Here is a 25,489-nt window from a genome sequence, read left to right as displayed (position 1 = left end):
GGCTCACAGAAGCTGATTGTCGATAATGCCTCACATCTATCCACCCAGTTATGGCTTTCTTCACTCTCCGAGTAAAAAAGGCGGTGGACTTGCACTTATATTTAAGAGGTTTTTTTCCACATCTCCTTAGTTAGTTCTGGGGTTTTCCCTGAACTGGAATATATGTTGTGCAACTTCTGCAATGATTCAAAAGAGGCAAATCAAATCGCCTTACTTTGATCCTGGGGAACTGAGTTTGATTCCCACTGCAGCTCCTTGTGACTCTGGGCAAATCACTTAACCCTCCATTGCCCCCGGTACAACCTCGGAGTTATCTTCGACTCCTCCCTCTCCTTCTCTGCGCATATCCAGCAGATAGCCAAGACCTGTCGCTTCTTCCTCTATAACATTAGCATAATTCGCCCTTTCCTCTCTGAGCACACCACCCGAACTCTCATTCACTCTCTCATTACCTCTCACCTTGACTGCTGCAACCTACTCCTCACTGGCCTCCCACTTTGCCATCTATCCCCCCTTCAGTCCGTTCAGAACTCTGCTGCACGTCTTATCTTCCGCCTAGACCGATATACTCATATCACCCCTCTCCTCAAATCACTTCACTGGCTTCCGATCAGGTACCGCATACAGTTCAAGCTTCTCCTACTAACCTACAAATGCACTCGATCTGCAGCCCCTCCTTACCTCTCTACCCTCATCTCCCCTTACGTTCCTACCCGTAACCTCCACTCTCAAGACAAATCCCTCCTTTCAGTACCCTTCTCCACCACCACCAACTCCAGGCTCTGCCCTTTCTGCCTCGCCTCACCCCATGCTTGGAATAAACTCTCTGAGCCCATACGCCAGGCCCCCTCCCTGCCCATCTTCAAATCCTTGCTCAAAGCCCACCTCTTCAATGTTGCCTTCAGCACCTAACCACTATACCTCTATTCAAAAAATCTAGACTGCCCCAACTTGACATTTCGTCCTTTAGATTGTAAGCTCCTTTGAGAAGGGACTGTCCTTTTTTGTTAAACTGTACAGCACTGCATAACCCTAGTAGCGCTCTAGAAATGTTAAGTAATAGTAGTAGTAGTAGTAGTAGTAATATATGTAAACCGCTTTGAATGTAGTTGCAAAAACCTCAGAAAGGCAGTATATCAAGTCCCATTTCCCTTCCCCTCATTTACCATCCTCTGGGAGTTTGGTCAAAGGCAGAACCTCAACTTATAGAGATTACTTCCTCTGCCATGTCCCAATTTTCTAGAATTATCTTCCTGGGAGACTTAAACCTACACTTGGAAAATGATGCGGACACCAATGTCCACAACTTCAAATCATTCCTGAAGGATGGCAAACTAACTACATTCTCATGAAAAAGCCATACGTTAGACTTCATGACTTCTTATCCTAAGAGCTTGATTAGTTCATTCAAATGGAATCCAGTACCATGGTCTGACCACTTCCAACTGGATTTCACTACTGATATCTGTATGTCAAGCTTAACCAGGCACAAGTCCTCCAAACTCATCTCCACTAGAGGTAAAATCAACGACGTCACTTTCTGGTCTGAGTTAACAGATTCCCTCACTACCTCATCTCCTACACATGGTTTGATCAAATCCCGCTGGGATATCAAGGTGAAAACCATACTAGACAAAATCACTCCATTTACCACTAAAAAGATCAAAACATTCAGAAATACAACATGGTTTACAGAGGAATTATCCATCCTATAAAGGATATGTTGACACCTTGAAAAGCAATAGAGAAAGAACAAAGATACTACTGATAAATCCAAATGGAAGTAATCTTTCCGACGCTACATAAAGAAGGCAGTTGATTCAAAATGTCAGTACTATAGCCAGTGGTGTGCTGGTAAATTTTTAACAACAGGCTCTCTCCCCGGTCCACCTCTGCGCCCCTCCCCCCCTGTCCACCTCTGCGCCGCCCCAAAATTGCAGAGCTGGCTATAGCCGGGGAGGGGGGGCGGCAATGCATTACTCTCTCCAGGAAAAAAAATTTAAATGATCCCAGGTTCCAATCTAATTCATGTTTAATGTGGGATAAAATGCCATAAATAAGTAAATAAAACTTTTAATATTGAGCACCCGATTCTCAAAGTGAACATATTCCAAACACTATAATAAAAATAAAATGATTTTTTTTCTACCTTTGTTGTCTGGTGACTGTTTTTCTGATCATGCTGGCCCAGTATCCGATTCTGCTGCTAACTGTCCTCTTAACTCCATTTCCAGGGCTTCCTTTCCATTTCTTTCTTTCCTTTCTTCTTCATTTCTGGTCCTCAACTTCTGCCTATTTTCTTCATCCATATGCAGTTTTTCTCCTCTCTTCCTTTTCCCTCATCTCATCTCCTTCCTCACTCTTCCCTCCCCTCCATCCATGTCCAGCACTTCCTCTCTCTCCCCTCCTCTCCCCTGCCCTCCATCCACCCATGTCCAGCGACCCTCCTCTCCCCTGCCCTCCATCCACCCATGTCCAGCGACTCTCCTCTTCCCTGCCCTCCATCTACCCATGTCCAGTGACCCTTCTCTCCCCCTGCCCTCCATGCACCCATACCCAGTGACCCTCCTCTCCCCTGCCCTCCATCCACCCATGTCCAGTGACCCTCCTCTCCCCTGCCCTGCATGCACCTATATACCCAGTGACCCTTCTCTCCCCTGCCCTGCATGCACCCATACCCAGTGACCCTCCTTTCCCCTGCCCTCCATCCACCCAATCCAGCAGTGACCCTCCTTTCCCCTGCCCTCCATCCACCCAATCCAGCAGTGACCCTCCTCTCCCCTGCCCTCCATCCACCCATACCCAGCGACGACCCTTCTCTCCCCTCCATGATCCACCAATGCCCAGTTCTCTCCCCTGCCACCCACTCCCGAGTTCTTAATATAATTCTCCTCCCTTCCTCCCGTCACCGATCTGACTCCTTTAATTCTTCGGGGCAGGCAGTCTTGCCTGCCCGCTGCAAGCACTGACTCAGTCCCCCGCTGGCGCTGCCAGTTCGCGCTTCAAAATGGCCGCCGAGACTTACAAGGGCGAAGTCTCGCGAGGCCGCCTCTGGAAGTCTCGGCGGCCATTTTTAAAGCGCGAACCTGCAGCGCCAGCGGGGGAGAGTCAGCACTTGCAGCAGGCAGGCAAGACTGTCTGCCCCGAAGAATTCGTCAGGTCAGTGATGTGAGGGAAGAGGGAGGGAGGAGAGCCGGCTCGCGGGTTTCAACAACCGGCTCGCAAGAGCCGAGCAAAGTTAACAAGCGGCTCTTGCAAGCCGGTGCGAGCCGGCTCCAGCACACCACTGACTATAGCACCCTAATAGGTCAGGATGATCTTGACAACAAAAAACTTTCTCCTTAGTTAAAAAACTAGCTTCCACTAATGATGATGATGAACATTCACAGAAAACATGTCTCACCGCCCAAGACCTAGCTGATCATTTCGCCAATAAGACCATCCAAATTAAGTCTGAACTATCTAAAGCTACACCAACGGAGGAAAATAGTCCAACCCATAGTTCAGCCTCAATTGCTGGAGATCCTACACTCCAAGGACTCAAAACTGGAAATCTTTTCAACCACTGAGGATGTAAGATCATTACTGTTGAAATGCTCCCGAGCCAACTGCTCCCTAGATCAATGCCCAAAATACCTACTCAAATCCATCTGTAGGGAAACAGTAAACTGGTTACTTGATGATCTCAATGAGCTGTTAAAAATTGGCTCTCTGAAAGAGAGGATTCAAGATGGCGTCTAGGCAGGATGTGGGCAACGGTTGTTCCTAAATAGTAGTACTGATTTTCCTTTTTCCTCGCAACCATGCCGAAAAGGAAGAGTAAACTTAGGGGACCTCCTCTCTCTAAGCAGACCTCCTCCTTACCGGGACAACAGTCAATGTCCTCATTTTTGGTGGCGACCTCAACTCCGGGCGTTTCCGTTGACGAGGCTGGGAAGAGTCTCGTCCAGGAGAGCGATATTTTGCTCAGCCCGCTTGGACCTTCGACCCCGCCGCCACCGCAACCGCAACTCGACGGGGCTTCTGTTCCGAGACCCGAACCAGGAAGCTCGAAGGGGTGGCGAACTCCGTCGGAATCTGCGGCTTTCGTGATAATATCAGAGCAAGTGGCGGGTAGCCAAGGAGCACCGGAGATGGCAACAGGGGAAGTAACGGAAGACGCGACTGCGACTGCACAAGAAGTTCTTCTTTGTTCTTCAGCGATTCAACCGTTAATTAAACCCCAAGAGGTGTCTTTGGACTCCATATGGACTGCTCTAGAAGCCATGCATAAGGTCTGTAATGCTTTTATTACCGTATCTTTAAATAATTCCTCTCAAATAAAGAATTTAAAAGATAAGGTGGAAGGACATTCAGTGAAACAAGCCAAACTTGAGAACACAACTGTTAAATTGCAAGAACAACAAGCACAGATCTCTGGAGATAGAATGATGGTATACCGAAAGATAGAAAATTTAGAACATTTTTCAAGAAACTTAAATCTGAGGATTTTAAATTTTCCAAAGGATCAATTTACCACACCTAGAGACATGTTTGTAAAATTTCTGAAAGAAGTGAATAAATACTCACAATTCAAGGGTGTTAAAATTTCAATTTTTCCGGATATATCTCGTTGGTCTCAACAGAGGAGAAAGAAATTCCTTGAGATGAAACAAGAAATTTTAGCTATAAAAGCAAAGTTCAACTACGCTTTCCGTGTAAATGTGTGTTGACTTTGAATGAAAAAAGATACATATTTTTTGAGCCCGATCAATTGCGCACGTTCCTGGATGCACAAGGCGAAAAGGGTTAAGCCCATATGAAGAAAGGTCATATAATTAAGGGGTAACCTCCTGCCAATCTTAAGACCTTTGAATGATTTTTTCCAACTTCCATTGGATTTTTTTTTCTTAAACTATCTTGAATCCTTGATTGTATCTTGTGGACTATGAAACTAAGATTATTATTAGTATTTCCTTTTGAATGATTTTCCTTTGTAAACATGTAATAATGTAGTATCTTATCAAAGATGATGTCTTTGTTAAATGAAACTAATAAACAAATTTAAAATAAAAACTGGCTCTCTTTTCCTCCTGATATGGGTAAAGTTGTTCTCACTCCGCTCTTGAAGGGATCTGGGCTAGATGTAACATCGCCTGCAAACGACCATCCAATGGCAAGCATACCCATTTTTACTGAAGTATTAGAAACCTATATGTAAACAACTCTCTTTATATCTGGAAAATTTTTCTATATTATACTGGTCAGAATTTGGCTTCAAATCATCACATAGTTCGGAAACATTGCTGCTAGTTCTAACTACATATGTCAAACAACACCTAAGCAAAGGTGACCAAGTAACTCTTCTCCAATTCTATATATTGGTGGCATTTGATGTGGTTGACCACACATTGCTACTCGAATCCCTGGATCAGATAGGAACAGCAGGAACTGTTATCAAATGGTTCTGCTAATTCCTTTCAAATCAAAGCTATTCTGTCAAACAAAGCAACTAACCTTCTTACTTCTGGTCTCCTAACTGCGGGGTTCCACAGAGATCTCCCTTCTCACCTATCCTGCTCAATCTCTTTATGTTATCCCTTGCCTCAATACACCTGGGTCTTAATGAACTACTATTATCCTATACGGATGACATCCTGCTTCTCTTAACCAGTGACAGCATCAAACAAAGATACAACTCAGTCTGTAGTGAATGGCACGACTGCTGTTAGCACCTGGACTCTGACCAATAAACTGAAATTCAATGTGCAAAAGAACAAGATCCTGTGGTTCCGAAATCAGGGAGTTGAGGTCCCATCATCAATATCTTTGTCCAATGGTCAAATCTCTACAGTTGAGTCTGAACCCAGAGTACTAGGGGTCTTGCTTGATTCTTCACTCACCCTCTCTTCCCATATTAACCAGCTATGGAAGAAAACACTATTCAAAATGAGACAGCTACGTCTGGTCAAATCATTCTTCGACCAAAAAGTCTTTGCACTACTAGTCCAAATGTTAGTCCTACCTCACTTGGATTACTGTAACATTCTATTTCTTGGTATTAACTGTCAATATCAGAAAAAAACTGCAAAACATACAGAATACAGATGCCAGACTAATAAACAGATTGAATAGATATACAAGTGTTTCAACTCATCTGAAACTGCACTGGTTTCCCATAGCAGAAAGACTCAGGTTCAAAGCTCATTGTTTAGTTTTACAAATCTTACAGGGTTTCACCTCTGAACTGCTAAGACAGCTTCGCTATGTTTGGTCCAGTCTAACAGACTGAAAGAACAACTGATGCTAGAGCCATGGTTTCAAAAGATAATTCAAGAAGTTCTGAGAGAAGAGGCCATTTCCCTGGTAAGTGAACACTATTTTTGCTTTGTGTTTTGGAAACTTAAAGATTGGGGTTTAAAGGAGGAATTGTAGTGATAAGCAGAATAAAAATATAAAAAAGCAAACTTTATCAACTAATCTCCATACTCTTTTCCCCCTAGTTTTAAAACTTCAACTTTGTACCACAGCATTAACAGATAGCCTCTAGCAGGCACTGCAGGGCCTCGTTTAGTCTTCATCCTGCCTACCCTCCCCAACACCCGCCCACCCCTAGCACAACTCTTCATTTATAGCCAGTTATTGTAATTAGGATAACAAGCAAAGAGTGCTCTTACAGAGTTTTTAAAACATTTCATTACCAACTAAGAAGGAAACACTGAATAAATCACACAATGTATCATATAAACTAAAAGACATTTAGGCTAATATCCTTAATGCTTTAGCAAGTTTTAAATTATTGAAAAACTCAGGAGTCCAGCAATGAGAGGGGTGCTATCCAGTCTTTTGTATTGAGTGTCACATGTATGATTATCTCCCAGTTGGTGAGGTGTCATATATGTGTGCCCGATGCAAAGAGCTCCTAGCTCTCAGAGAACGTGTCCATTCTCTTGAGGCTTGAGTAGCAGACTTGGTGGAGCTGAGGGAGACAGAGAGGTACATACAGGAGACCTACAGGGACATTGTAGAGAAGTCTCACCTCCAATCTGGTAGCCCTGTGCTACCTTGGAGGAAGGAGGTCTCCTAGAAGGAGAGCATCACCCTAGTGAAGTAGGAAGTACTCCTGCAGCAAGGACCTGCCCACCAGGGGATGTACTATCCTCTTGCACCGAGGATATATCTCCAAGTTCTGCTCAGGAGGGAAGGGTTAGGACAGCTGTTGTAGTTGGTGATTCTATCATTAGGCATATAGATAGCTGGGTGGCTGGTGGACGTGAGGATTGCCAGGTGACTTGCCTGCCTGGTGCGAAGGTGGCGGACCTTAAGCGTCACCTAGGGTAAAATTATGTATCATACCTGAATTTTCTTTCCATTAATCATAGCTGATCAATCCATAGACTGGTGGGTTGTGTCCATCTACCAGCAGGTTGAGATAGAGAGCAATCCTTTTGCCTCTCTATATGTGGTCATGTGCTGCCGGAAACTCCTCAGTATGTCGATATCAAAGCTCCATCCACAGGACTCAGCACTTAGAGAATTACACCCACAAAGGGACACTCTGCCCAGCTCACCACCGCCAAAACGGGGGAGGGGAATCAACCCAGCTCATCCCCACACAAGTGGAGGAGGGGAATCCGTCCAGCTCATCCCCGCGGAGCGGGGGAGGGACATCACACCTGCCGATGCGGGGGGATCTGGCTTATCTTGCAACCGCAACCGCGGGAGGACCTGACTGACCCTAACACCGCCGAAGCGGGAGGGGTACAAAGCTGCCCTACAGCCGCACGAAGCGGGAGGGAGCGCCGGCAGAATTTAGATCTCAATCCAGCCCCGTAAAACGGAGGGGAGAGGAATGCAGCAGCTCACTGTAACACAAAATTGTCTCAACTCCAGAAGAATTCAATCGAAAAAAACTTGAACACGAAGATCCTCCTGAACAGGAACAGAAGACTAAACTTGAACCTGAAATGCAACCAGAATATAAACAGTACAGATATCTGGGAGGGGCTATGGATTGATCATCTATGATTAATGGAAAGAAAATTATCAGGTATGATACATAATTTTACCTTCCATATCATCATGCTGATCAATCCATAGACTGGTGGGATGTACCAAAGCAGTACTCACCCAGGGCGGGACATAGAGATCCCTGACCACAACACTGAAGCTCCAAACCGTGCCTCCGCCCGAGCAGCCACAGTTAAGCGGTAATGCCTGGAGAAGGTATGAGCCGATGCCCAAGTTGCCGCCTTACAAATCTCTTCCAAGGAGACGGACCCGGCCTCTGCCATCGAGGCTGCCTATGCTCTAGTGGAGTGAGCCTTCAGCTGGATAGGCGGCATCTTCCCCGCGGCCACATAAGCTGCTGCAATGGTATCCTTGACCCATCGTGCCACTGTAGGCTTGGATGCCTGCAGACCCTTACGAGGACCTGCGAACAGCACAAACAGATGATCCGACTTCCGGAAATCATTGGTCACTTCCAAGTATCTGAAGATGACTCGTCTCACATCCAGAAATTTGAGAGCAGAGTACTCCTCTGGGTAGTCCTCCCTACGAAAGGAGGATAGGCATAGCTGCTGATTCACATGAAAACGAGAAACAATCTTGGGCAGGAAGGAAGGCACCGTGCACATAGACACTCCTGCCTCAGTGAACTGCAGGAAGGGCTCCCGACATGATAGCGCCTGGAGCTCGGAAACTCGTCTGGCTTAAGTGATAGCCACCAAAAAGACTGCTTTCAACGTCAGGTCTTTCAGAGATGCCCTCGACAAGGGCTCAAAAGGCGGCTTCTGCAAGGCTCTTAGCACTAGATTCAGATTCCAGGCAGGCACCACCGAGCGCAGAGGAGGGCGTAGGTGATTAACTCCCTTGAGAAAGCGCACCACATCTGGCTGCGAAGCCAGGGAAGCACCCTTCAGGCGGCCCCTAAAGCAAGCCAGAGCCGCTACCTGGACTTTAAGGGAACTGAGCGACAGGCCTTTCTCCAGACCTTCTTGCAGGAATGCCAACACTGAAGAAACTGGAGCAATGAAGGGAGAAAGTGAGCCTGCCTCACACCACGATGCAAAGGTACGCCAAACCCTGGCGTAAACAGTAGAAGTAGAGCGCTTCCTCGCTCTCAGCATAGTGGCGATGACCTTGTCTGAGAAGCCCTTCTTCCTCAGACGCTGCCGCTCAACAGCCAGGCCGTAAGACCAAAGGGGGAGGGATCCTCCATCACCACGGGACCCTAATGCAACAGGCCCCGCTCCGCTGGCAGCCGCAGAGGGCCGTCCACTGAGAGCCTGATCAAGTCCGCATACCAGGGACGTCTGGGCCAGTCCGGACCCACCAGGATTACCCGGCCCGGATGCTTTGCCACCCGGCCTAGCACCCTGCCCAACATGGGCCAGGGCGGGAACACATAGAGGAGCTCCTGTGTCGGCCACTGTTGGAGAAGAGCATCTACTCCCAAAGATCGAGGGTCCCGTCCTCTGCTGAAAAAGCGCGGCACTTGGCAATTGGCCGATGACCCCATCAGATCTAGGCTCGGCTGGCCCCAGCGCTTAATGATGTCCAAGAACGCCTGAGCAGATAGCTGCCACTCTCCGGGATCCAAGGTATGGCGACTGAGAAAGTCCGCCTTGACATTCATGACTCCCGACATGTGGGCCGCCGACAGCTGTTCCAGGTTTGCTTCCGCCCACTGGCATAGATTCATGGCCTCCTTGGCTAGAGGGGCGCTCTTGGTACCTCCCTGGCGATTGACATAGGCCACAACCGTGGCATTGTCCGACAGGACCCATACCGGCTTCGTCGCCAGTACCGGGGGAAACTCCAAAAGTGCCAACCGAATGGCTCTGAGTTCCAGGAGGTTGATAGGCCACTTTGCCTCTGCAGGAGACCAGAGTCCCTGCGCTGTCCTTCCCAAGTAGTGGGCTCCCCATCCCGTCAAAGAGGCGTCCGTCGTGACGACAACCCACTCCGGGGTCAAAAGAGGCATTCCTGCGGACAGCTTGTCTGGCCTCAGCCACCAGCTCAGCACCTTGCGCACTGCTGGATCCAAGGGAAGGCGCACAGCGTAATCCTCCGACACTGGAGTCCATCGCTGCAGCAGAGTGCTGTAGAGGTCTCATATGGGCCCTGGCCCAGGGCACTACTTCCATCGTGGCCGTCATAGAGCCCAACAGCTGCACATAGTCCCAAGCCCGAAGAGGAGAGGCTACCAGGAACTGGTCCACCTGAGCCTGAAGCTTGACAATCCGATTGTCTGGCAGGAACAATCTGCCCACTTGGGTGTCGAAACGAACTCCCAGATACTCCAGGGACTGAGTCGGGCGCAGCTGGCTTTTCTCCCAGTTGATGATCCACCCCAGGGAGCTCAAAAGACCAATCACCCAGTCTGAAGCTCTGCCGCACTCTGCATAAGAGGTGGCTCGGATCAACCAGTCGTCCAGATAAGGATGGACTTGTACTCCTTCCTTGCGTAGGAAGGCCGCGATGACCACCATTACTTTGGAGAAGGTCCGCGGAGCAGTAGCCAACCCGAACGGGAGGGCTCTGAACTGGAAGTGTCAGCCCAGGACTGCAAAACGCAGAAAGCGTTGATGAGGAGGCCAGATGGGAATATGCAAGTAAGCTTCCTTGATGTCCAAGGATGTCAGGAACTCCCCTGCCTTCACTGCCGCTATAAAAGAGCGGAGAGTCTCCATTCGGAAGTGCCGAACTTTCAAGGCCCGATTGACCCCTTTGAGGTCGAGGATAGGCCGTACAGAACCTCTTCTTTGGTACCACAAAGTAAATGGAGTAATGTCCCTTGCCAAGCTGATCTGGCACTGGAACAACCGCACCCAGGCGGATCAGATTGTCCAAAGACTGCTGCACTGCCACAGCTTTGACCGGAGACTTGCAGGGAGAGTGCACAAACCCGTCTCTTAAGGGTCGGCAGAACTCCAGCTTGTAGCCGTCTCTGATGACTTCCAGCACCCAAGTGACTGAAGTTACCCTGGTCCACTCGCCCAGAAACGAGGATAGACGTCCCCCAATCTGCTCTGGGCCATGGACCAGGGCCCCGTCATTGGGTACGAGACCCTGGGGGAGGACCGGAGGACGCACCTCCGGGACGGCAGTCTCTGCGAAAGGAATGTTGTTGGGGGAGAAGTTCCTTTTGAAGGAAGAGGGGGCAGAGGAGCCCGACTTGCCCGGGCGATACCGACAGGCTTCCCGAAACCGTCCTTTGGAGGAACCGGGGCGGGCACCACTGGCCCGAGCCCTGACCTCCGGTAACCTCTTGCCCTTAGAGGTGCCGAGATCGGTCACAATCTTGTCCAGCTCGACCCCAAAGAGCAGCTTGCCTTTAAAAGGCAACTTAGCCAGGCGAGACTTAGAGGCGTGGTCAACAGACCAATGCTTTAGCCAAAGCCACCGCCGTGCAGAGACTGTCTGAGCCATACCTTTAGCCGAGGCTCTCAAGACATCATACAGCAAGTCTGCCAAGTAGGCCAAGCCCGGTTCCAGGGCCGGCCAATCAGCCCTCAAGGAAGGATCCGAGGGGGAAGCCTGCTGCACAATCGTCAGGCACACCCTGGCCACATAGGAGCCGCAAACTGAGGCCTGCAAACTTAAAGCAGCCGCCTCAAAGGACGACTTTAAAGCCGCCTCCAATCTTCTGTCTTGGGCGTCCTTTAGGGCCGTGCCACCTTCCACCGGCAACGCCGTTTTCTTAGTCACCGCAGTGATTAAAGAATCCACGGTAGGCCAAAGAAAGGCCTCCCGTTCACCTTCAGGCAGAGGATAGAGACGGGACATAGCCCTAGCCACTTTAAGGCTCGCTTCTGGGACATCCCATTGAGCCGAAATCAAGGTGTGCATGGCTTCATGCATGTGGAAGGTTCTAGGCGGGCGCTTCATCCCCAGCATAATGGCAGAGCCAGCAGAGGCTGAGGGAGAGACGTCCTCCAGAGAGGAAATCTTCAAGATGCTCATGGCCTGCACTAACAGGTTGGACAAATCCTCTGAGCGAAAGATCCGTGCTGCAGAGGGGTCATCCGCTCCATCCGAGCGGGAATCCGTCTCCTCCAAGGAATCCCCAAAGGATCGTTGAGAGAACTCAGATATGCTGCCCTCATCTACATCAGAGGAGACAGAGTCATCTAGGGCCTGGAAATCCACCCGAGGGCGTTTGCTTCCGGAGGCCTCAACCCCTTTATCGGACAGAGGAGCAGGGGCAGCGTTTTGCATAAGAAAAGCCTGATGCAGCAGCAAAATGAACTCAGGGTAGAAACCCCCCAGACTGTGCACTGCTGCAGCCTGGGCCACGGCCCTAGATGCACCCTCAACCGGCGCTCGCAAGAGCGGGGGAGAAACATGCTGCGCATCCAAAATGGCGTCCGGTGCGAAACTCCGAGAAGGAGCCGTGCGGGAAAAACGGCGCTTAACTTTTGCCGCTTTTTTGCCATTGCCCGAATCAAGGGCGACCATAGAATTAACATCTCCCACCTCGAGGGCGGCCCAAGAAGAAGCTGTCCGAGCAGAGTGGCCGGCCAAAATGGGGGGGGGGGGGCGAGCAGCGGGGGATGGGCGTTTATGGCGGGAAAAACCGCCGCACCGGAGGAAGAACCGGGACACTGACCGGACTCCAAACTGACGCCCAAAAAAGGCGATTCAGGCTTTGAAACCCCCGCATCCCCGCTAGACGCGCACACGCAGTCCGGGGAGCGATTCTTTGCGCCCTCGCCCTCCGACGCCATAAGCCACGTGGAGACCGAACGGGGAACCCCCTGCCCGCTACAAAAGGTAAAAATTACCTGCTTCTTGCTCCAAGCTGTAACGAACTGGTGTCCCAGTGAGCAGCTGCAATAAACGCTGATATAAACGTTGAAATAAACGCCCTTAAAGGACGTTCAAATTTTTTTTTTTTTTTTAACGGAGCCAGCGGGAGGGGGGAGAAAAGGAGGGACCTGGCACCACCAGGTTTGCACTTGCTCAAGAAGAGCCCTCAACCCCAGGTGCTCAACAAAACCTAAGAATTAGGCTTGGAGACCTAGCCAGAGCTGCTGCTGTGTGTGACCACCACCTGCTGAGATAGAGAACATACTGGGGAGTTTCCGGCAGCACATGACCACATATAGAGAGGCAAAAGGATTGCTCTCTATCTCCACCTGCTGGTAGATGGACACAACCCACCAGTCTATGGATTGATCAGCATGATGATATGGAAATAGGATTTTACATAGTGCTGGGGAGGAGCCAGCTGTCTTGGTACATGTGGGTACCAATGACATAGAAACATGTGGGAGAGAGGTTCTGGAAGACAAATTTAGGCTCAGGTAAAAAGCTCAAATCCAGAACCTCTAGGGCAGCATTTTCTGAAGTGCTACACATTCCACGCACAGGGCCCAAGAGACAGGCAGAGCTCCGGAGTCTCAATGTATGGATGAGACGATGGTGCAGTGAGAAGGGTTTTAGATGTCAGAAACTGGGCAACATTCTGGGGAAGGAGCCTATTCCGAAAGGATGGGCTCCACCATAACCAGGGTGGGACCAGGCTGCTGGCATTGGCATTTAAGAAGGAGATAGAGCAACTTTTAAACTAGAAACTGGGGGAAGGCCGAAAGTTGCTAAAAAGTGCTTGGTTCGGAATAAGGTATTTTTCAAAGATATCATCAAAACAGGGAAGATAGGGTATCCCGATAGTGAGGTTGCAAAAGAGACCATAGTAAATCAGGTATCCTCAAATAAAAATAAAAATCAGACAAAAGATTGCAAATTAATACTGTCACGTACTGAGCATGATGATGTAAATAGGAACAACAAACATAGTTTGAAATGTCTATATGCGAATGCCAGAAGCCTGAGAAATAAGATGGGAGAGTTAGAATATATTGCACTAAATGAAAAATTAGATATAATAGGCATCTCTGAGACCTGATGGAAGGAGGATAACCAATGGGATACCGGGGTACAAATTATATCGCAGTGATAGGGTGGATCAAATTGGAGGACGGGTAGCACTGTTAAGGAGCGCCTTGAATCAAATAGACTGAAAATTCTGCAGGAAAGAAAACATCTTGGAATCCCTATGGATTGAAATTCCATGTGTAAAGGGGGAAAGGATAGCGATGGGAGTGTACTGCCATCCACCTGGACAGGATGAACAGACGGATGTAGAAATGTTAAAGGAAATTAGGGACGCAAACAAACTGGGCAACACAATAATAATGGGTGATTTTAATTACCTCGATATTGACTGGGTAGATGTATCATCGAGGCATGTTTGGGAGGTAAAATTCCTTGACGAAATCAAGGACTGCTTTCTGGAGCAGCTGGTACAGGAGCCGACGAGAGGAGGAAAAATTCTAGACCTAGTCCTTAGTGAAGTGCATGATCTGGTGCAGGAGGTAATGGTGCTGGGGCTGCTTGATAACTGTGATCATAATACGATCAGATTTGATATTAGCTTTGAAGTATACACAGGAAATCCAATATGTTAGCGTTTAACTTTCAAAAGGAGACTATGATAAAATGAGAAGAACGGTTAAAAAAAACTTGGAGCGGCTGCGAGGGTCAAAATCCACATCAGGAGGACGGAAGACCAAACGACAGCTGGCATGGTTAAAAAGTGAAGTGAAGGAAGCTGTTAGAGCTAAATGAAAATCCTTCAGAAAACGGAAGAAGGAAGCGACTGAAAATAATAAGAAACAGAATAAGGAATGTCAAGTCAAATGCAAAGCGCTGATAAGGAAGGCAAAGAGGGACTTTGAAAAAAAAAATTGTGATGGAGGCAAACACACATACTAAAAATGTTTTTTTAAGGTATATTAACAGCAGGAAGCCGGCAAAAGAATCAGTTGGACTGCTAGATGGCCGAGGGGTAAAAGGGGCAATCAGAGAAGACAAAGCCGTAGTGGAGAGATTAGGAGTGGAGGAGTGGCCTAGTGGTTAGGGTGGTGGACTTTGGTCCTGGGGAACTGAGGAACTGAGTTCAATTCCCACTTCAGGCACAGGCAGCTCCTTGTGACTCTGGGCAAGTCACTTAACCCTCCATTGCCCCATGTAAGCCACATTGAGCCTGCCATGAGTGGGAAAGCGCGGAGTACAAATGTAACAAAAAAAAATGAATTCTTTGCTTCGGTCTTCACCGAGGAAGATTTAGGAGAGATACCACTGTCAGAAATGGTATTCAAAGCTGAAAGTCAGAAAAACTGAATGAAATCTCTATATACCCGGAGGATGTAATGGGACAATTTGACAAATTGAAGAGTAGCAAATCTCCTGGACCAGATGGTATCCATCCCAGAATACTGACAGAATTGAAAAATAAACTTGCAGAACTATTGTTAGTAATATGTAATTTACCGGAAGATTGGAGGGTGGCCAATGTAACGCCGATTTTCAAAAAAGGTTCCAGAGGAGATCTGGAAAATTATAGACCGGTGAGCCTGATGTCGGTGCTGGGCAAAATGGTAGTTGCAAAATACCACAGAAAGGTGGTATATCAAGTCCCATTTTCCATTTCCCTATAAAGAACAAAATTACAGATCATATTCAAAAGCATGGATTAATGAGACAATCAACATGAATTTAGTGAAGGGAAATCTTGCCTCACCAATCTATTACATTTTTTTGAAGGGGTGAACAAATGTGGATAAAGGGGAGCCGGTTGATATTGTGTATCTGGATTTTCAAAAGACGCTTGACAAAGTACCTCATGAAAGACTCCAGAGGAAATTGGAGAGTCATGGGATAGGAGGTAGTGTCCTATTGTGGATTAAAAACTGGTTAAAAGATAAAAAACAGTAGAGTTAAATGGTCAGTATTCTCATTGTTGAAGGGTAGTTAGTGGGGTTCCCCAGGGGTCTGTGCTGGGACCTCTGCTTTTTAACATATTTATAAATGACCCAGAGATGGGAGTAACTAGTGAGGTAATTAAATTTGCTGATGACACAAAGTTATTCAGTCGTTAAATCGAGAGAGGATTGTGAAAAATTACAAGAGGACCTTACGAGACTGGGCGTCTAAATGGCAGATAATGTTTAATGTGAGTAAGTGCAATGTGATGTATGTGGGAAAGAGGAAATTCTAGCTACATAATGCAAGGTTTCACGTTAGGAGTCACCGACCAAGAAAGGGATCTAGGTGTCGTCATTGATGATACGTTGAAACCTTCTGCTCAGTGTGCTGTGGTGGCCAAGAAAGCAAACAATGTTAGGTATTATTAGGAAAGAAATGGAAAACAAAAATGAGGACGTTATAATACCTTTGTATCCCTCCATGGTGCGAACACACCTCGAATATTGTGTTCAACTCTGGTCGCCGCATCTGAAAAAATATATAGTGGAATTAAAAAAGGTGCAGAGAAGAGCAACAAAAAAGATAAAGGGGATGGGACGACTTCCCTATGAGGAAAGGCTAAAGCGGCTAGGGCTCTTCAGCTTGGAGAGAAGACAGCTGAGGGGAGATACGATAGAGGTCTATAAAATAGTGAGTGGAGTGGAACGTGTAGACGTGAAGCGTCTGTTTACTCTTTCCAAAAATACTAGGACTAGGGGGCATGCAGTGAAGCTACAAAGTAGTAAATTAAAAATGAACTGGAGAAACTTTTTCATCACTCATTGTGTAATTAAACTCTGGAATTGCCAGAGAATGGGGTAAAGGCGTTTACCTAAGCGGGGTTTAAAAAAAAAGGTTTGGCAGGCTTTCTAAAGGAAAAGTCCATAGACCATTATTAAAATGAACTTGGAGAAAAATCACTGCTTATTTCTGGGATAAGCAGCATAAAATGTTTTGTTCTTTTTTGGGATCTTGCCAGGTATTTGTGACCTGGATTGGCCTTATAGAAAACAGGATGCTGGGTTTGATGGACCCTTGGTCTATCCCGGTATGGCACTACTTATGTACTTATACTTATCAGATACGGCGACCAGAACTGAAGGCAATACTCAAGGTGCGGATGTACCATGGAGCGATACAAAGGCATTATGGTGTTTTTGGTCTTAGTCACCATCCCTTTCCTAATAATTCCTAGCATCCTGTTTGCTTTTTTGGCTGCCGCCAACCACTGAGCAGAAGATTTCAGCGTATTATCTCCAACGACACTCAGATCTTTTTAGCACATCTCTTTCAGCATGGTTTTAGTATTCTGTTTCTGTGCATGCTGTACAATAAGATTTCCATAACGCCAGCTTTCTCTATTTAGTCATAAGACCTCCTTTTTCTCAGTTAATGATTAATTTTTCTTTCTGCTGTATCTCTTTTGAAATTTCTCTTGGTCCTACTTCAGTCAGATATTTAAAATATCTCTCTTCTTACCAGAGCTCTCTGTTAAGAGCTTCCAGGTGGTATGTATGATACTTAGCCTTTTGTCAACCAGAAATTCAATTTTGAAGCTGTGTATTATAATGCTTACCATTTTTTGGTTTTATATTTCTTAAGTTTTTATAATACACAAGTAGTACCACTTGTTACAGCAAAAGAAGGAGCCTAGAAAACAAATCGTAAATTAATCAGGAAAATTTTAAAAACCCCAACCACAAACAGGCCATTTCTACTAGTCAACAATTTTGAGGAGAAATATTTATTTATTTATTGCATTTGTATCCCACATTTTCCCACCTCTTTGCAGGCTCAATGTGGCTTACAATACATTATGAATAGTGGAATTATATAAGAGAATAAACATTTAATATTACAGAAGGATCTTGGGTAACATTATAATGATAAAGCATGATAGTAGTATAAGCAGATATTATAATACAATTCTGGATTTATGTGGAGGAGTTCACATTTGTTGATCTTTGTGGTATACCTTGTTAAAGAGATGAGTCTTCAGTAGTTTGTGGAAGTTAGTTAGTTCATAAATCGTTTTTAAGTTGCGTGGCAGCGCGTTCCAGAATTGTGTGCTCAGGTATGAAAAGGTTGACGCATGCATTAGTTTGTATTTTAGATCTTTACAGTTGGGGAAGTGAAGATTAAGGAATGTGCGGGATGATTTTTTAGCATTCCTAGGTGGTAAGTCTATCAGGTCTGACATGTAGGCTGGGGCATCTCCGTGAATGATTTTGTGAACCAGGGAGCATATTTTGAACGTGATGCGTTCTTTAAGTGGGAGCCAGTGTAGCTTTTCTCGTAGGGGCTTAGCACTGTCATATTTTGTTTTACCGAATATGAGTCTAACTGCAGTGTTCTGGGCTGTCTGAAGTTTCTTGATTATTTGTTCGTTGCAGCCAGCGTAATGCAGGAGTGTTATGAAAGCTTAAAAGTGTAAAGCATTGCCTTTGAAGGAACAACAGTCACAACTTACTGAATATTGTATTACTAGTAAAAAAGCCCCGTTTCTGATGCAAATGAAACGGGGGCTAGCAAGGTTTTCTTCTGTGTGCATGTGGGAGTGTGTGTGTCCCTGCCCTCTGCCCTCTCTCCCTTCCCCTGTGCTGTCTGTCCTCTCTGTCCCCTCCCCCCTTGGAGTCGAGTCCTTCAGTGTTAAGTTTCCTGCTGTGCTGTGTTTGGGTTACAGAGATAGTGAGGGCTTCTGCTCTCTCTCCCCTCCCCCCTCTGAGTCCTTCACTGTTACAGAGAGAGCGATTTGATTTCGTGCTTTGCTGTGTTTTCCTTCACTGTTTGTGTTACAGAGAGAGCGAGGGCGGGGCAGACACTCATGGGGAAACTGGATATCTCTCCCCCTTCACACTTCCGGCTGGAGGCTTCATTTAGAACGTTGGTGGTGCCTTTTATATATAGAGATTTCATGTTTGTAAGTAGTATACTTCACAGGCTATTGGAAACAGGATACTGGGCTTGATGGACCTTTGCTCTGTCCCATTATGGCAACGCTTATGTACTTATGGGTCACCAAGGATCGTGGTGGGGGAGGGAGAGGATCAACTGCCCCTTGTACCTCCCAATCATGTCCCCTGATCTTAAAATAGGTAGAATTCAAATTGTGCTATGGCGCCGAACAGCTGCATCTAGCTTTGTAAGTCTAAGTGCTTGGAAAATGAACCCCATGATGTTCTTTATCCTGTGGACCGTATAAAATGTTTGTTTTTTTTATAGATATATGCTTTTTTAAGTTGTGGGTCAATTAGAGAATGATTAGTTGTATGAGAATTATAATACATCTGACTTGCCAGTCTAATAAGAACATAAGCATTGCCATACTGGAACAGAGCAAAGGTCCATCAAGCCCAGCATCCTGTTTCCAACAGTGGGCAATCACAAGTACCTGGCAAGATCCCAGTACAACAGACTTTATGCTGTTTATCTTAGAAATAAGCAGTGGATTTTCCCAAGGCCATCTTAATAATGACTTATAGACTTTTCTTTTAGGAGATTATCCAAACATTCTTTTAGGAGATTATCCAAACATTTTTTAAACCCTGCTGTTGAGATCATGTGATGCCGTGCTGAAGAGCAGGTGTGTGCAGGATGAGCTTCCAGGTACCGATCCCTAATTTTTGAGGGGGTTTCGGCACCATGATATTGAACCCGAAGGTTTACTACTAAGAGCTGTGCCCTTTTTTTCTGCGCTGCCATTGGCAATGTCTACCAAAATACAAAGGAGAGATAAGGAGAAATTACGCCAGCACGAGACCAAGATGGCGGAGGGCGAGCAGTTGTCTGTGAGTTCTGCCTGGGTGACTGAAAAATGCGATAGAAGACTCACTGGATAAGAACTACAAAATATTACTGACAACTTGACATGGACAGTTGCTTGGAATCACTCAAAGGGGAATTCTCCACACAGTGTCAGCGGGTGTCTGATTTGGAGGACCAAATGCAGCAAGTTACAACTTCAACGGTGGGGCTCCTGGCTAAAGTGCAGCAACTTGAGGACAAGTTGGACAATATTGAGAATAGATCTTGCCAGGGGAATCTGCGCCTGGTAGGGCTGCCAGAAACTATTGCCAAAGCTAAGCTGAGAGCAGTTTCTGGAGATCTGGCTGGTCACCTAACTGCAGCTTCAATCGGTAGTAAGCTCACTGATTGGGCCCCAGGCATACTGGAAATCACAGGCCTAGAGTAGCGATACTTAAACTACTTAATTATGCACACAAGATGAAAATCTTATGAGCAATTCATTCTAGAGGGCCACTTACCTATGACAATATGCCTGTTCTGTTTTCAAGAATTTTCTGCCCAAGTATCATCGCTTCGGTGGGCTTATGCACCAGTCTGTGAAAAGCTGCATAAAAGACACATTCAGTTCGCCTTGCTATACCCCACCAGGTTAAAGAGTATCTTTGAGGGTAAGCCCCAATTCTTTGACACCCCGAAGGCTGCGCTATCATTCCTCCAATAGTTGATGGTTCTGGGCCCATCGACTTAAAGGCCTATGTTCATTCGGCTCAGGTCAGCTTTTGCTGCAACTGTTTGATGGGCCTTACCTTCTGGACTGGACACACTTTTTACACTTTGCGATCAATGGACTTAAGATGTGGTTCATGCACTCTGGGGTCTCCCAGCAGGGGCCCCTTCAAATTTCCCTGGCTGGTTCAGATATCACTGGAGAGTACCCTGGTGCTCGGAAGGAGTGGCCCACCTGCCGACTGGAGATTTTCCCTTTTCCTTTGGACACCAGACCCAGGTCTATGCTGTGACTTGAGCAGCTTGGTTTATTTACCAAGCCTCCTGTGCCAGGGTGGGCTTGACAGTCCCTTTTGGGACTCTAGATTATGTTTGTGTTGATTGAATGTCATTTATGAACGCCTGCTTTTGGCTGCCTCAACCAGGGGCGTAGCTACGGGTGGGCCTGGGTGGGCAGAGGCCCACCCAATCTGGGCTCAGGCCCACCCACAGTCTTTGTCCCTCCAATCAGTGCGGCGCCAGTAGGCTTCACTTTCAATTCAGGCACATGGATGTATACAGCCGGAAGCAAACAACAGCAGTCCTCCACTCTTACATGCCTAATTTTTATTGTCTGCAGCCCTGCTGTGCCTCAAACTGGAAGGCATCAGGACTTTTCCTGAAAATAGGAGGACCTGCTGTCCTGCTCCTGAGACGGCGGCAAATTATCTCTCTGCCTCTTTCAGTCTCATCGTAGCTGCTGCTGTACTGCTCTGCAGCTCTCTCTGTCTGGGCGATCACACATCTATCCTCTGCAGATTATTTCCTGTTTATGTCCTTTTTTGCTTGCACGAGAGTCTGAGCTGCTCCGTGGTTTTGTTTTCAAATTTGAGGAGGGCAATGTTAGAAATAGTAAAACAGAAAATCGTGCAGAGTTGAGAACCTGGCTAATGTATTAAAAAAAAAAAAAAAAAAAAAAAAGATACGAACAAATATATGAATCAGTTGGTCTGCAAAAATCTCTGTCTCCTTTTGCTTGGTCAGGTCTAATGACCTGAAAGTGTCCGAAGACAAAACACTGGCGAAAGGGCTTTTGCAGAGATTTTCTGGTTCCAGGCAAACTCTGTTACAGATGCGTCCCAGCTGGCCTTGCAGTCCTCCCTGAAAGTGTAAAATTTCTAACCCTCAAATCTCTGAGGAACTTTACACAGGTCAGTGACAAAAGTCTTCCAAAACTTTGTGGCTCATCATTAAAGCTGTTAAGGGACTATTAAGGTGGTAATGAAGCTATTAGAAGCCGTTTGCAAGACAAACCAGCCCTTTGGCCGCTTTTTTTGTGATGTTGTTGAAAATAAGCCATAAATATCCTGTTTTCAAAGTCTTCTTCCCATGTCTAAAAACAGTATTGGGGGATCTAATAATAAAACCTTTAAAAGTTCCTAATGTGCCTTTAAGAAAATACAATTGCAACCTGAATTAGAACAATGCAAATCCCAGAGCACTAAAATCTTTATTTTAGTGCAAGAATCTAATTCCTCGGGGGTTCTTTATCTTATTTTAGTTTCTCCTATTTATCTGCATTGTCGTTTGGAAATGCTGGGACAGGATGTCACCTAATATTGAACATCGAATATCATAGCAAAATCTAAAGAGAAACATAATTAGATTTTTGTTTCTTAAACATTTTCTTTTTAAATATATAAAAACTGCAGTTTCTCTGTCCGTCAACTTGTAAAAGAGAAATACAAGTTAATAAGTAGTTTGTAGAAGAACATAGGTGATACCACTTACTTGGATTGATTAAAGTCTGCATTTAGCTCTGGAAAAGAACTTTTTGTTTTTTTATACATTGAAAATGTCATATTGGGGCTTAAAGACACTGTGGTTTTGTTGTTGTTTTTCTGGACTTCTTTCGTGCACGTCTTCAAGATAAATTCTGATGTCAGAAAACGTTTAAATATTTTTAATGGACCCCAACCCTTGCGAATTTTGTTTTAAGTTCTGAATTTTCCCGCCTCAGTCTCATGTGGCACCTGCCCTGCTCTCCCCATGCCTCTGCGGCACACACAACAGAATCTACCGCGGCTCTTCTTCCAGGTTGGGTCTCCTCTGCAGTACCGTGCTGTAATTGCACCACTCACTGTGCCTGTGCCAGCACTGAGCTCCTTTAGGACCCGAACTCCCTCAGCTGAAGAAGTTGGATTGGGCCCTCAGTGATCACCCTTCAGCCCCAGGCCTCAGTCAACACTGCACCATAGCCATAACAGGCAAACACTGGAAGGAGACAGCACAGTAAGTTCTCAGCATCACTTGCACACTCACTGGCTACATACTGTGAATATCCATAGCTTCGTTTGGGAAACTGGAGCCCAGGTATACAAATGTTTTATATTCTTCTGGGTGGGGGTGGGCTCTTCACTGCCTATGCAAAAAAAGGTGTATTTAATGTTAGTGGATTTTTGGGTGGGGATGGTCTCTGCAGTGCTCCGGTAAAAAAAAAAAAAAAAAGTTTTATATTAATGTTGGTGGGTTTCTGGGGGCAGGCTAAATGCCCAGGTTAAATTTTTTTTAAAAGTTGTATTTTTCATGTTGGTGGGTTTTTGGGTGGGGACGGCTGGTGTGCTTGAGGATGGGGGGTAGGGGAGATTGGGAAGGGCAGGGGATATGCCAGACTATGGGGGGATTGTTAGGGGGTAGGACAGGGCTGATGCTAGGCTACAGGAAGAGGTGGGGGTTAGGGTAGGGTTCATACCTAGCAACAGGGATGTATGTTGGGGAAGGGAAAGACGGATGCTGGGCTACGGATACATTTCATTGTTCTGATTGTATTGCAGGATCCTATCATGTGTTGAGATATTTGCCATTATAGTGGCCTTATGTCTGGTCAAGTTTACGATATGGGATAATGTAATTATATTTTAAAATATTGTTTTTTTTCCATTAAGTATGTATGTGGTTTATGTTGATGCAGGTCAGCAGTTGGCCAGGCTACTTAGAAACCCATCATCAAGTGCATTCTAAGGCATTAGTTTGTAGTATCCCAAGAAACACTATTCAAACCTATATACATAGTGCCTACCCTTATTAGCTCTGGGCCCACCCAAAATGTCAGGTCTGGCTACGCCACTGGCCTCAACACTATGACTCTTAAGTGCTTTGATATTATGATATTTGCTTTGGCCTTTCCAGTTTTGCATGGCTTTCGCAAGACAGCGGATGATCTGGAACATTCGCTACCCTCTCTAACAACCTTTCCATGGACTCTTGCTCAGCTGGAGTCCCTGCTCCTTGGGCGGTAGGAGTGGGGCACAGCTTCATCAGTGGGTGCTCTTAGGTTCCCCCTTCAGGTCTACTTTTTTGTATTCCTGCTGATCCCTGACTGACCACGTTGCCTCTGGCTATACATTCCTGTTTCCACAAGCTCCTCTAGGGGGTCATCGTTTGTGTACATCTTTGGGATCTAATTCCCTTACTTTTTCTTTCTTTCTATAGTTAATAGCATGGGGAGAGTTGGGGGGGGGGGGAGTCTTGCAGTGACCTTAACCCTATAAGGACGGGGTGCATGGTGTATAGAGGGAATCGAGAGGGCAGGATTGGGGGAAGATTTTGAAGGGGCTCCACAACAGTGGGTTTAGGTAGTTAATTCGTGTATTACGGGTTTTTTTAGGTTTTTAATTTGTGTTTGGCTGCTAGATTGCGTTACATGTGTGGTGTGGGAGACTGCCGCCTCTCCACAACATAGGATACCTGGATTTCTGAGGCAGAACCACTGGCTGGGTTGATCTCCTCTTCTGTATTGTAAAAATCGGCTACTATTTTTCCTTATCCTCCTAGGATGCATAGATGCTCATTAAATTTATATATTGGAATGTGAATGGGGTAACTTCTCCAATCAAAAGAAAAAATTCTACAAACTTTAAAATGCCATAAGGTGGACCTTGCCTTTTTACAGGAGACCTATCTTTCCTCCCTCGAGCATGAGGGTGTGATGGGTGCCCCTGTGGAAAATTGTAAGGTGAGAGTGTTGATTTTGTTTAGGAAGGGCTTGGGTATAATTGTTCATCAGGTCTTGACTGAGCCCATGGGCCAATTTGTGGTGGCCCAGGTCACCATAAATTGTCAACAGTGTATACTCTAATGTATATGCGCCAAATGTATATGTTAAAAAAATGTTTAGATTGTTGATTAATACTCTGCTCCAGAGACAAGATTTACCTTTAATTGGGCGAGGAGATTTTTATACAGTCCATGATCCCTCTTTGGATAGGTCCTCTCACTGGTCAAATTAGGGGTGTAATGTCACTAAGGGCATTCCTCGACTTTGCTCTCTTCTTGATTTGATAGATGTCTGTAGACTGTTACACCCTACAGAGCCGGATTATACCCAACTGTCCCAGTCCCACGATTCACAGTACAGAATTAATTATTGGCTGATTCCCCAAGGGCTTTTTTCTTCTACTCGGGATGCAGGTATTGGCCCCTATAATGTCTCCAACCACATTTTTGTTTGGTGTATGCTAAGCCTTGGTGGGAATAGAGCAAAAACCCTTTCAGTTACTCTAATTTAAAAGATTTTTTTATAGAGGATGTGATCGGAGTATCAGGATCATAATGCAGCCCATGTGGATGGTCCTGTGTTGTTTTGGGAGGTGGCCAATGCAGTTCCCAGGGGCGAGATTATGGCCTATACTAGTTTTCAACGGAAGGCCAGGAATTGAGAAATTCTCAGTTTGGAGAAACTAGTTAGGACAGATCAGGTTCTGTTCAGCAAGCATCCTACCCCACAACTTAAGGCTGTTTTGCTCGCAGCCCAGATGGCTTTGAATGAGCTTATTCATGCCAGAATGGTAAAATGTTTCAATATTATAAATATCAACTTTACCTCCACAGAAACAAATGCAATAAGTTACTCGCTTGGCTGCTTAAACAATCTAGAGGTTTGTCATTTTGCAGGTAGATGGGGCAGAGGGGTGCTGGTCCGTACTGACCATGAGGTTTTGGAAGTATTCCAGAACTATTACCAGCACCTGTGTACTCAACCCATAGACCTTAGTTTGGGGGGGGGGGGGGGGGGGTGATACCTACTTAGAGAATATTTCCCTTGCAAACCTATCAGACCGCTCTTAACAGCTGTTCAATGCCCCTATCACCAAAGATGAGGTGTCGCTGGTTATATAACAAAGAGACCTCCTAAAGCACTGGATGGTTTCCAGGTGGTGTTTTATAAGATCTTAGAGCTGTC

The 25,489-nt window shown here is 46.1% G+C and overlaps 1 protein-coding gene across 2 annotated transcripts in view; it reads right to left on the bottom strand.

Annotated features, from left to right (window-relative positions):
• DPH7 (diphthamide biosynthesis 7) overlaps positions 1–25,489 on the bottom strand; it is a 411,528-nt gene that overhangs the window by 304,365 nt on the left and 81,674 nt on the right. The gene's annotated exons all lie outside the window — the stretch shown is intronic.

This window comes from Microcaecilia unicolor, chromosome 6 (assembly GCF_901765095.1).
Source record: "Microcaecilia unicolor chromosome 6, aMicUni1.1, whole genome shotgun sequence".
Lineage (NCBI taxonomy): Eukaryota > Metazoa > Chordata > Amphibia > Gymnophiona > Siphonopidae > Microcaecilia > Microcaecilia unicolor.
Note: the sequence above shows the minus strand (reverse complement) of the source record. Positions and strands in the feature narration are given on the sequence as shown.